We start from the raw sequence: 13,903 nt of genomic DNA, 5'->3' as shown, positions 1-13,903 counted from the left end.
TTAAGCACAATTATATCAGAAAATGTACAACTCAAATGGCTAGGGCTGTGGCACATGGCATATGTATGATGGCATAAGTGTGACAATAATTTATGTAATTTTTATGAGTTGCAGAAGTCAGAGAATGTAAACTGTTGTAGATTTTTTTTATTATTTAGAGAAGAAAATGCATTTTTATTTGGTTAAAACAAGTTAGAAGACATCTTATATCAGCTTGTGGTCTTGTTTCTAGCTTTTTATGAAGAATGTTAATCACATTTCTATTAAATTTATGCAGCAATCTTACATTTTGCATTTTTCAGATAGTACAGCTTTTTGCTTTTAGCCTGCATATACAACTGCAGCCACAATTAAAACACACTAAAGTTAATCACTGTTCAAAAGGATTTGCTGTGATCTGCTGTATGCCTTTACTTAGAACAAGAAGACTTAACTTTTTAAATCCCCTGCAAAAAGGTTATATTCTTAATTATAAAAAAAAAGTTAAAACAAAAATACTAAAGTAAAGCAGTGTACTAAGAGATTTAATAGGTTCTGCAGTTCTGTAGTTTACACTACATTAAGACTCTGTATTTTCAATTTAAAAAAATACCCTTCTGTCCTTCAGGCTAATGTCACAATTTCATTGTATCTTTTTAGTCAAATATCTAGAATTTTTTAAAGAAGTAATACTACTTCTTCTGTCCATATCTGAATTTTTTAACAGTTCCAATAGTTAGAGAATCACAGATGTCTTGTTTAACTTCAGATTTCAGATAGGGTTTTTACACTGTATCAAACGCAGAAAGCCTTCTCTTTTGACATAGAATGATATTCCTGTATCATGAAATGTAAATTTGTGATTCTGTGAGCTACTTTGATTTTCTTCTGCTGCCGGCTCTTGGGGCATACACAGGGATAATACATAGAGATAATGTTTTATCCCTATATTAGAGTGGAGAGATGATCAAAGTTGTGGTGGGCCTCAGTTTACACTTTTACATAAATAAGTACCCTGAGAATTCCCATGGGATTTGATGGTATTGCTGTATTTAAATTGGACATGAACAGCTGACACAGAATATTTTGGGTCTGTGTTTTCTCCACAATGAGATTATAGCATGAGAATGTGATAGAATGTGCTCTAGCAAATAAAGAAAAAAAAAAAGGGTAATTGGAAATAGTGACATAGGACTCTGATGGACCCCACCTTTCTGGCAGTTTGTCAAATTCAAGAGAGGCTGGAATATTGGAAAAATCATGTCCCTGACAAAATCAGATGAGATGTGTTTTACCATAAGATATTTTTGAAATGGCAGTGAAGTCCTGTGCTTAGGCAAACACTATTTTCTATTATGCAACTGGCTGATTTTTCCCCCTATCTTGTCTTATTCCATCAGTTTACCCAGGAAAGCTCTCATAATCCCCTTTACTCCCTAGCCTCACTTAAAGAGTTAACAGACTAGGGCTGCCTGTGCATAGTTTCAGTCCATCTGTTTGAGGATGCTTTTGCTCAAATTCTGTTTCCTGGCCTATGTCACCTGTGACTGACTGTTCCTGACACAGTGCACAGCCTGCTTCTCCCAGGCTTTATCACATAGTGCAGTGTTTTCATTTTCTCAGGCTTACCGTTCTCCACTCACAATTGCTCTTTTCTTGATCACCCTTCACTCTTTTCCTGATCCTTTACTGCCTGCACTGCTGTCCTCCTCTGTTCATTATTTCCCACTGACCTGTAACTTCCTTACATCTCTTCCACCCACTCTTTCACTTAGCAAACAGATAAAAGTATTGGAAGTTAAAGGGCAATGTTTTTTTTTAATCTGTTAAAAGCATTAATTTCAGAACCTAGATTTTCCTGTCATTTGATAAAAATACATGGGAAAAAAGTCTCAAAAACATATCACAAAAATCCTTTCATCTTGTGACTGTTGCAACCTCATGCTTGAAAATGAAGCATCTCTTTTACAGAAGCCTCTAGGTGCTTTTGACCTTAACCCATTTTTTCACATAAGACTTCCCAGAATCACAGAATGGGTAAGGTTAGAAGTGACCGTGAAAGATGGTGTAGTCCTACACCTTGGCTCAGACCTTGAGCAGGTTGCTCATGGTCATGCCCAATTTGATAAAAAAGCTCCACAGTCTTGCTGGAAAACCTGTTCTGGTGTTAGACCAGCTTGACAGTAATTAAAAATAAAATAAAATTTTATTTTAAAGAGGAATTTCTCATATTTAAATTCTCACATTGATTCTAATCCTGTCACTTGGCATCTCTGAGAAGAATGAGTGTCTTTAGCCTACTCATCACTTATTCTACACATTGTGCTTTGCCCCAGTCCCACACTCCTTAAGGCAAAAACTTTTACTGTCTTGTTCTGAAGTCCTTGTGCCTTCTGTAAAATCAGAGGAGACTTAAGTCTGAGCTCCACAAAACCCCTGAGGGCTTTTGGTAGTGTTGCTGTTCATAGTTACTCTCTTTCTACTCTCTCCAGCTACTATGTGTTGTGATAAAAAAATACAACATAGTTAAGATTGAAAGGCTGCTTTTCTGTAAGTGATCTGCGTGTGCTCTAGTTGTTGCTGTGATGCTTTCAGGGAAGAACAAAGAAGCTGGTGTTTTGAATGGTACCTTAGAAGAATGATGACCAGAAGATCATCCATCCATTGCTAATCAGTACGTGCTGCCTTAGTATTTGTTTAGTGACATCTCAATGAGTTCCTAACACTTGTTTTGTTGTCTTGTGCATTTATTCCACATTTTCTGCCAGCTGCCTCAATCCTAACAATTTCTTCCCTTCAGGGAGTGTCTGTCAGATATACTTCATGGCTTGAGACATTAGGGCAGTGAAACAGCCTATGTGACCTTAGAGATTCTTTGCCAGTTAGAAAACTAGCTTGTTTGAAATTCAGATTAATTTCTCTTTCCAAACAAGCTGTCCTTGTCATTGCTGTTAGGTTATGGAATTCTAAATGAACTTCTTGCATAAATAAAGAGATGTAACTTGATGGATGTTACACTTGAGGTCTTGTTTTTCCTTCACAAAGCACACAGATACATTCTTTTAATGCCATCACTCAGCAAACAAACTTACTGTAGGGTTTTATGGTAAAGATCAGGTCCATTCTGAACTTCCTGTGTAGTAATTATCATTTAACAGAGCAAAGAATTAAAGCCTCTGTACTTGATTATGCTTTTCTGATTTGTGCTCTTCCTCCTCCACCATCCCAGGCACTCAAACTTCAGTTACTTTTATGTTGTCTTTCACAGAAGTTTAATATGAAAGTTTTATTTGCTGGGATGCTGCAAATTTCATTGGTCACCTCAAGATGGAAATTCTCAAGAAGGAAAAGGAGAAGGAAGTTTTTCTTCCTCAAGAAGGAAACATTTTCCTTCTTTCAATAAAGTAGTTTTCCTACTATGAGAACTTTCATAATTGCCTCTTGCGTTTTTATGTATATTTCATAGATACTCTTCCATAGTATTTTCTCTGTCCAGTAAGTATAGGAAAGGGGATTCAGAGGAATAGAAAGTCTGTAATTTCCATGGTGTTTTTATCTGCATTCTAGGACACAAACTGAATCCTGCCCCCCATCTACAAGTTTGCATCAGCATCCAGCAAGGTGTGGAGGTGAACAGCCCTGCGCTGGTACTGAAGAGGTGTATCCAGATGTTTGAACTCACCTCTTTCTCTCCTTTTTTTATTTTATTTATTGCCCTAATCAATATTTGATAGCATAATTGCATGAAAAGAAGACCAGCTGTTCAGTTTGAGAAGAAATAAAATTGAAATGTTTACTTGTCTCTCAAGTGAGAAGTGTCCCAAAGTACCTTGCTTAAAATGGATGCTGTTGGACATAATGCCAAAGGAAATGCCAAGCTGTGGAAGAATTCTGCACTTTGAAATTTATGAGTGTCTATCTGGCTACCTGTCATTTTGATATAAATCAAGATCTGAAATTTGTCTAAAATAAGCCTCTAGATGTAGCAACATCTGCCTATTTTTCCTCCTACTTTTAACCTACTTGTGCCCTGTGCAATTTGACAAACAGATTTTCATTGATTTTTATATTTGAAAAATCTTGAATTAGAATAAGCAAAGTATATTCTATTTTATCAAGAATTTTTTATCATTCACTACAGATTGGGAAACAGCAAATATGGTGTTAGAAATAGGAGCTTATTAACAATAGTGCAGTCTCTGGAATGTATCTGAAAAAGTCTTCTTATAAATGAAGTTGTAGTAAACTATCTGCCGAATTCAAAACCAGCAGATTAATGCTAATTTTATCTGACCTTGGTGGAATAGCATTCACTTCGGTAATCATGAGCTTCATAGCAGGAGTTAATTAATTGCCTCAATCTGAAATTAAAAAGAAAGACTTACATAATCTAGCTCTAAAATTTCTCCAGGCTGCCAGGGCAGAGCTGACTCACAGTCAGGTTGCCATGGACCAATGCCCCCAGGTCCCTTCCTGCAGTGCTGCTGTCCAGCCTGTTTCCCAGTTTGTCCATACACCCAGGGTTGCTCTGTCCCAGGTGCAGAATCCAGCACTGGTCTTGCCCAGACTTCATACAAGTGGTGATTGCCCAGTCCCCTCACTTGTCCAGGTCTCTCTGCAGGGCCTCTCCGTCTTCGGCAGTTTCTCACAGCTGATTATCACGGGGCAGCAGACAAACTCCGTTCTTGGGACGGATTCCTGAGGCTGCCGCAGAAAGCGGTATCTGTTACCCTCCAAGCCAAGCCTTTTCCCGCAGAGCCATTCCGCGCCGTTCCCTGGGCTCCTCGGGCGCGCAGCGGCGGCGGGGCCGTGTCCTGGTCGGGCTGGGCCCGGCCCCTCGCCCTGAGCCGCCCGCGGCCCCTCCGGCGGGGTCGCCCGGCAACGCGGCGGACGCGGCGGCTCCGACCCGCGGCCATGGCCTCCAAGGCGGGCAAGAAGAAGATCTCCAGCGGCGCCGGCACCTCCTCCAGAAGGTGAGAGCCCCGGGAGAGAGGGAGAGTGGGCGCGGGAAGACGGGATGGAGACACCGCCGTGCCCGGCCTGGGCTGCTGCGGCCGGCCGGGAGCTTCCCCGAGGCTCCGCTGCCTCGGCCCGGCCCGGGCGGCCGTCGAGGCCGGCGGGCACCTGAGCCAGGTGGGCACCTGTGCCAGGCGGCCCTGTCGCCGTGTCACCGGCCGGACACGGGTGCGTGCCCGTAAGCGCCGTGCGGGCAAACAACTTGTGCTGAGAAAGTTCACTTGCTGGCGTGGGTGCTTCAGTAAAAGTGGTTCCTAAAGCCGAGGAGGGGTTTGGTTTGTTTGTTCAAACCGGGAGCCCGGCTCGTGTGGAAGTTGTGCTCCCTCCCTCTGCGGTCCTTGGGGGGCCGTCCTGCCCCGCCAGAGCCGTTCGTGTCCTGGAGCATCCCTGGTGGGCACGCAGACCTCGGACCTTGTGCACAGCTAGGGGAACGAGGCCTTCAGCCTCTGCTCGGGAGCCATCACAAGTTAAGAGCTCACTGAAATGATTTTAGGTTAAAAGAACCTCAAACTTATCAACCAGGGACAATAATTTTGGGAATGGGTGCGCGCTACTTTCATCAGGGAGAGGAACCAAACTAGCTGCAGTTTTAGAGGCGAAATGATTAATGATGGTTATAGCACATCAGTTTCCCTTACAGAAAGGAAAGACAATTCCCAGTGTCTGGAAAGTTTGCTTTATGTTATAAAGAATCCGAGGAAAGCAAGTATGACAAAGAAAAGAATTCTTCCCATTAATTTCTTAAATATTTCTGTGTAAGTAGCATCCCTTGAGTAATTTTTAAATTATTTGCTATTTGCTGGGTGTTTTGTATGAACTTGTATATTTCTGTGTAAATGCCTATTTCTTCCTGAAAATACAATAAATAGAGAACGTTGACATTCACTGTCACTGTTTTGACTTGCGAGTTCTGTTTCTATGGTGTTAGCAGCTTTCTCATCCTAATGTAAGCCTGAATTCATGGTGCTGTTGGGATTCAAATGAAAAAAGTATCTCATGTATGTGCTTCTGGCCTTTGCCTCTTTTTTCTCCTGCCATACATGAAGGTTTCAGTTGTATCACTTACTTCTCTCCTGAAGTCAATCTCAAATGCTCCTTTGTGCTTATTTCATATGTAGTTACACAGCCTTTACTACAGCCTTTCTTATATTTTCATGTTTCTACTTTATATTTCACACCTTGATTCCCATTTTGCCAACTTTTCTGTTGCAAGCTGCTAGTATCTAGTTCCTTCTCCCCATTGCAGCCTTTGCTTAGTAACTCTGTTGTTGTTTTGGCCAGGGAAGTGGTCACAGCACCAAGCCTGAGAGTTCAAGAAGTATTTGGACACCATTCTTGGGCACAAGGAGTGACTCTTGGGATGTCCTGTGCAGGGCCAGGAGTTGGACTTTGATGATCCTAGTGGAATCCAACTCAGAATATTCTCTGATTCCCTTTGATATTCATTCATTCTGTTCATTCTATTACCCAGCTTGTTCAGGATGTTTATGAGGCAGAGACAATTACTGTAAAAATTTTGTCTAAATCTATGAAAACATAAGTAATGTAACTATTCCTGTGTTTGAAAGAGAAATGGATATTTGCAGCCTGCCTGAGAGTTGCCTTGTAAGTTTAGTATTCTGTTGTAATTGCAAGATAGATTTTCTGGTTTATTTTAGAACAAAGCTTGCAGTTGCAAGGACAAAAATGTTAAAAATACTTGGTCTTTTGATTAATACTGTCCCCCTGATAGTAAACATGACTTGTTTTTTATATGTCTCTAATAATCAAAATACTAAATAGGAATAAATAATAGAAAAAAGAAAAATACTAATTTTTCTTTTAACAATTTGTAAAAAAATCCTGAAATCTGTTAGTGCTTACCAAACAGAATTAGTGTTATAAAATTTCATCTGTTTTGGATAAAATTAATGCAGAAATTCTCTGAGAATAATGTGTACAAACATCTGTGCAATATATTTTGATCACCTTAAAAGCACTTTTCTCAATTTCTAGTGAAATCAGCCTTCTTTTTCCCCCCACCCACAAGTGTTTAGAACAGTCAGGACAGTGCATCTGCACTGTGGAAAATCAATCAGGATTATGGGTGGATATATTGCATTGTTAGAGTGGGACCTCAGAAACAAATGGAGAAGGCAGGAAAATTCCTCTGGACTTGCTAGCCAGACTTCCCCTGGGTCTCTGCAGGATACTCCATTGGGTCTCTCTTCATTACTGCCTTCTAATTAGAAAGCAATTCCCTCAGGAGCTAGGCTATTTCTGAATTGCACCATTAGAGGCTACTGAGAATCTGATCTTTCCCAGGTTTCAATAGCTATGGTGGATAAGAATTGATGTCTTTGGTGGCACTGGAAGAGATTCTGGCTAGTAAGAATGGATAATGAATTAAAATGCTTTTAAATTAATTTGATGAAGCTCTATGCCATCAAGCCCAATCTTCTGAATTAAGCCATCAGCAGCTATCACAATTAGGATTTGGGCTATTAGGGATAAAAATGAAGAGCTAATGGTCAGAGCCAAGAGAAGCAAGTCATTTAGAGGTAATTGTGGCACAGATAGAGGTCACCAGTGTACATAGGGGAAGGTCAGAGCAATGCTGGAGTACTTTTTAAAGAGTTCACTAACTAATATGTACTGCTGATGTATCCTCAAGGACTAGCAGAGACAGGCAGAAGCCTGTACTGGGTGGAAGAAATTATATTTTAGCTGTATGCTTGGTTGATTGCAATCAGTAGCAGGTTGCTGTGCCAGTGCCTAGGATTACCTAATGTTTGTTATTAAGATTAAAGGATAGGAGAATAAGAGCAGAAAAAATAGCGGAATTGCTAGTTCATTCTTCAGTTCCCATAGGCCTAGAATAAGGTTTCTGCCATGGCTTGTGATTGAGGTTTTATCCACTGCCAGCATCTGTTCTTTAGGTTTGGTAGTTTGGAGAATATAGACTGACCAGATTAATTTTTTGATGTTTTGAGTTTTTTAGATTGGCTGAAAATTGAGAATGGTAAGAACTCATGATTTGTGGGTGAGAGCATGGTAATTGAACTTTAAGCTTTTAGTGGACCTCTCATATTGGTTAATGTAAGTTTTAATGGGCACTAAAAATTTACCTGGAATCAGTGAACAAGCCTGCAGAAAAGAAACCCGTTGAAGATTATATGAATACATAGCAACTACATCAAGCGTGGGAAGTGCTTGAGCATTATTCTTAAAAATACTTAGAGTCTATGAAATTATTTGATAGATATACTAGATATGCCTTTATGCTCTTTGCAAAAAGGTTTTCTGATGCAGTATTGTTTGAGACAAGGTGCTGGGCTACAGTTCACTCATTCTCCCACTCAGCACTCCTGTTCTCCTGTTTGTGGTCCAAGGGGGCAGCCAAGTGGTACATCTTCGACTTGCAACATGTGTTGCAGCATGTTTTATTTGAGAGAAGGGGTTGCTGTATTAGGGTAAAATCTGGTTACATTCCTATGGAGCTGCTTATGCTTGTTTTTGACTGTGCATGAGCTAAAGTCAGAGTTGAGTGTGGCTTGGAGGTTATAACTTTTGCTGGAGGCTTGAAACAGACTGAACATTTTGGACAAAAGACATTGATGATACTAGCCCAGATTTTGAATTTTTTTTTAATTAGGTATACTCATTTTATGATTAATTCTGCCCAATTTATTGGTAATTGGGCTGGTTTTAAAAATATAATTAGTTTCAAGTGTCATGGTTTAACCCCATATGGCATCTCTGACTCACACTGCTTGCTAGCTTAACCCTAGCAGGATGAGGGCAGGAATCTGGGTAAAAATGCAAAAACTTGCTGCAGATAAAGACAGCTTAATAGGTAAACATCAGAGCAAGAACAGGAATTCATTCACTGCTTCCCATGAACAGGCAAGTGTACAGCCATCCCTCATGAAAGCAGGGCTTCATCACATGTACTGCTGACTTAGGAAGACAAATGTCATCACTCCAAACATCTGCTTCCTTCTTCTTCCCCCAGGTTTATTGCTCAGCATGAGAACGTATGGTAAGGAAAGTCTCTTTGGTTGGTTGGGGTCAGGTGTCTGGGCTGAGTCCCCTCTGGTCCTTCTTGTGCACGCCCAGCCAATGTGCAGGCAGAACTGTGTGAGAAGCAGAAAAGGCATTGACTCTGTGTAGTCACTACTCAGCAATAACTGAAATATCACCATGTTATTGTCTCTGTTTCCATCACAAAACTAAAACATATCTCCCCTATAAGCTGTTCTGAGGAAATGTACTTCAAACCTAGCCAAACTCAGTACAGCTACTCACTAGACTTCTTCACAGGGAAAATATTTGAATGAAAAATTTTAAACCTTCACTGTATTCATAATCTGCTTTACAATAGTAACTGGTAATATACTACAAAATTTTATACTCTTAGTACAAGGCTGATTTTTGATAACTTGTAGGGCTCTTCTGTCTCAAACAGTTCAGTTCAGATCCTTTCTAACCAAAGCCAGTTAAGGCTTCATGAGACCCTGTGAGTGGTGTCTCTTGAGCTACAGCAGTTGTTCATCTCCAGTTTGCAGCTACTGTCCTGACAAAATTGAGGATGTTTTGAGATCATGGTCTCCTTCAGCACACTGTTAATTGCAATCCAAAGATAAACAATTGTTTTGGATTGAATGCTTGTCTACAGGCTTTTGGAAAGCATTTCCTGATCTCTCAAATAATTTAGGCACAACATAAATCTGTGATGGCCCAGGATTCCAGGACATCCAGCTGCATAACTGAAGGGAAAAGTATCTATGTACCTTAAAATTTAACCATCTGAAATGCTGAGCAAATGGTACCATCCTGCACTTATGTACTTTCCCCAGACACAGCAGTGTTAGTGAATAAATGTGTTGTGATCTTAGGTTCATGATTGTTCTTCAGAAGTTATTTATTGCATCACTGACCACCTGCAAGCTCTACTACTGTACTATTGTATTAATACCTAAATTCTAACCTGACTAAAGCTAGAGATGTTCCTGAAGATTTTGCATTGTCTTTTTTAAGCTTGAAAGAACCACTTTTCATTTATTTTTTTATTGTCTATTTGTTTTGTAAGCAACTCATATTTCTGAGGGTAGTAATTTTGTTAGTATCACAAAAAAAAAATAATTCTAAATTAGATCTAGAATTTCTGAGCAGAAAAATGAAGCTCTTGCTTTCAGTACCTGTGCTTCATTAATCAAAATTTTTCAGTGTGTAAACACAGTACAACTTTCCATAGTCAATTTTTTGGTACTTTTTACTCTCTTCTGCTTTTAACTTTCTTTTTAGTTTCATGTTTTGTGGTTAGATAATGTTTTTTTCCCCAGGTAATTATGAGAAGCATACTAGAATAGCATATAAGCTGACCAATAAGTTTAATTTTTTATTAACTAGATTACATGTTAATTAGAAAATTATGTATTCAAATTAATTTTCCTAGTTAATTCTAATTAAAAAAAGGAATCCCTGAGAGCTCAGCTTATTTGATCTGTAGATTTCAAACTTCACGGACTCACGGGCATGAAAATATTAAGTAATTTACTAGTGGCAATATCACACTAAATGCTGTACTCCCTACTGATTTTAGTTTTAGGTTTTTCTTTCTATGAAACTCAAAGCACTGTCAGAGAATCTTACAGGCAAACACTCCATGAGCCCTGGGTTGGAGACTGCACAATCAGAGTGTGCAAGAGGAGCTTTGACTTCTATTGCAGTGAACAGTGTAAAGAATAGTGTGCTGGAAAAAAGCAGCTTTCAGCATAACTGCATAGCAGAAAATGTACTGTCAAAAGAAAAATACTAATAACTGTGCTTTGAAACTAGAAAGCAATCTAAAAATATAATGTTAGAGACTCTATTTGCCAGGAATTATTCATCTATTTAAGCAGAATGGTATTTATCTTCTGTGAATTCTCTGTAACCACCATGGAAGAAATGGGATTTCCTGATTTTCTTAACAATGCATGCAAAGTGCTTTTTAAATGAGTTGGCCTAAATCCTCAGAAGTACTGGCATGCTCTGCCATGCAGAGACTTTTAGCTCTTGGTTAATTGTTCAGGTGCCCTACAGAAGGCACAAGAGGTTTTAAAGAAGCAGCGCTGTGCAGTTCATATTCTTCTACTTGATACTTGAGTATCAAACTTTAGTGTCAGAAACAGCCATAGCATTCTTACATCTGGTCTAAGGTCAGCTTACAGCCTTATGATGCCTATTCATTCGCTGCTAGTTGGAAGAAGAGCACATTGATCAGACAGAAATTTGATCTGCAAATTGGATGTAGATGTTACTTGCTTTCAAATCTGTGACTTGGTGGAAAACTGCAAGATCCAGCTTGAAGCCCTTGTTGTCTGTGGCAGCCTGTTCACTTGGCCTGCCACCTGTACCATCTTTTGAAACCAGTTAACCTCAACGGGTTTGGACAGCTCACAATCCCACCTGGAGCACAACTCAGAGTCAGCCGTAACCATCTCGGAAGAATCCATCAGAGATCACTTCTTTTGGCTGAGATTGGCACCTGAAAATGACTGGAAAAGACATTCCTCTTTCCAGCTCTTGCTATGACATTATCTAGGTATTGGTATATCATATTTCCACCTCTAACATTGGATAGAAAGTCCACCTGTGCAGACTGTGTTTGTTTCTGTATGTTACAAGGGCTCATTTAAGAGCTAGATAATATAGTGCTTCTGCCTTGGCAGGCATCTCTTGGAATTAATTTTCAATGTTCCACTCTTGAGAATGTAATTAAAAAAAAAAACAAATAAATTTGAAGGATGTCTTTCAAAGGTTTAAGTGACCTCCAGTGTGGTAGAATGTGAAAGGCTGTCCAATGAATGGCATCCAGGCAATCTGATAACTTCCAATGTGAAAAATGTTTTTCAGATAAGTAAAAAGTATTTTTCTCCATTCTGTATTCAAAGCTTTTTTATAGCAGATCTTTGGATCCGTAGAATCAGGAGCAGAGAATTTCACTACAGCTGCCTCTCAGCACAGAAAATGGTAAGCTGTTTTCTGGCATTGCTCTCGCAGGCTACAGGGTCTTGGTTTGCCATTTGAAAGCAGCACATACATGATATTGTTTCTCAAGTATATAATGCCACCTGATTTTACTTCTGTCTTTGAGCAGTTTACAAATAGTAGTTTGTGGAATAGAAACTGTTCTTCCTGGAATGCAAAAATTGAAGGATCAGGATCCAAAATTCTAACATTTTACATGAGCTAGCTATGAGCATGAAGGTTGAATTTTACAGGAATTCCTCCAAAAAAAGAAATTTTTTGGGTTTTTTTGCTTTACATATATTTTTTCACACAGGATAAAACAATCCTTTGTGATCTATATTAAATATGCAGTTGCTTATCAGTCTATTTGTCACCAGTTTTTTGAATACATCTTCATATTTTTCCCCTAACACATGGAAAAAGTCTATTACTTGATTTTGTGCTTTATATTCAATTTCTGAGTTCAAGTTTTTATATAGCAAAAAGGTTTAGTTGGGATAAATGGATCAAAACAGTAGAAGATACTCAATTTTAGCTGGAATTCTAAAATTACAAGGATCAGAATTCAGACAATATTTTTAGGGCAACAAGTAGAATCAGGCTGAAAACAAGGAGAACAAACAAAAAAATTAAAGTTTTAAACCTACAGGGCCTCTAAATTTCTATTTTCTAATAATTTTTCTTTTAAGTAACGATCAAGCATGCTACTGTGTAAAATTTGCATAAAGGATTTGGCATTTAGGGTTTTTCTTCCGCCTCCCAGAATCTGGAAAGCAAACAAAGAAGGAATAGCTTGCTTTCCATTAATGTGAAGGCAAATATAAGTAAGAAAATATGTGGACTTCTATCTGGCAAAGCTAAATGTGAGGCTAGGTGACCGTCTCAGCAAATGTGTGTGTGTGCCTTCAAAAGAGGCTCATCCTTCACAAGTTACTGAGGTCTATTAGCAGTTTGTCTGACACCTACAAAGACATCAGCTATGTTTAGAAATGAGAACATCACACTTGGAAGCAGTGATCTAAATGACAGATCCCTTTAAAAATGATATGTCTATAAAGAATAATCAGTTGGTGTTCATCTTTCTATCATCACTTTAATTTTCCAGTTTGAACTTGCTTCACATAGAAAGTACTCTGTGCTTTTTGGGGAAGAAGTCCTGCCCCAGTACACAAAAGTAAAATGACAATAAAACCTATTGTCAGAGGCTTTTGTAAGCAACTGTGATTGCAGCATAGATGGTTTACAATTATTTGTTCTGCTCATCATACCTGAGCTGCATCCATGGCTTGGGTCTCCCCAAACATGAGAGCTCTGAGCACGTAGACTATTTTGCTTCTGCAGAGAATCCTGTATGTTTTGGCTCCAGTATCCAAGGTAAGACTAATGGCAAGGTATTGTAAACCACTCATTCATATTTTGGTTTTATTTTGTAATTGCTGCTGACTATGCTAATAATAAGGAGAAAACTGTATTTCTTTATTAGCTGCTGATTAAATTGTCTGGTTGTGACTCATTCTGTTCATTCCTCTTCTGAAGAATGATACTAGGTATGAAGAAAAAGAGCAAATCATTTTGCCACAGAGTTACTGATACTTGGCCAAACTTTCCTGTATCCTTTAGAGATTCTTATGAACTTGAGTGTTACCATGGTTTCTGCTCTGGGTTTCTAAGATATTCAGATGCTACTTTTAAAAAATCATTTCAGTGATTATAGTTTAAAAGAACTTTCTGCTATAAATAAGGTCTTCAAAGGAGTCTTTTGTCTTTGAGGTTGGAAGAGATTAAAGAAATACTTAAGTAGCTTCCCTGCAGGGCAGATTTGGAAAAAAAGTTGAAGCTTCTGTTCTCTGCCCTCTTTTTACTAGTATAAAAGCTTTACTGAGGACAGAAGTAGTTTTTTTTATGACTGTTC

Source organism: Ammospiza nelsoni, chromosome 3, assembly GCF_027579445.1.
Source record: "Ammospiza nelsoni isolate bAmmNel1 chromosome 3, bAmmNel1.pri, whole genome shotgun sequence".
NCBI classification, from domain to species: domain Eukaryota; kingdom Metazoa; phylum Chordata; class Aves; order Passeriformes; family Passerellidae; genus Ammospiza; species Ammospiza nelsoni.
The sequence above is the reverse complement of the archived record's forward strand: the minus strand, read 5'-3'. Positions refer to the sequence as shown.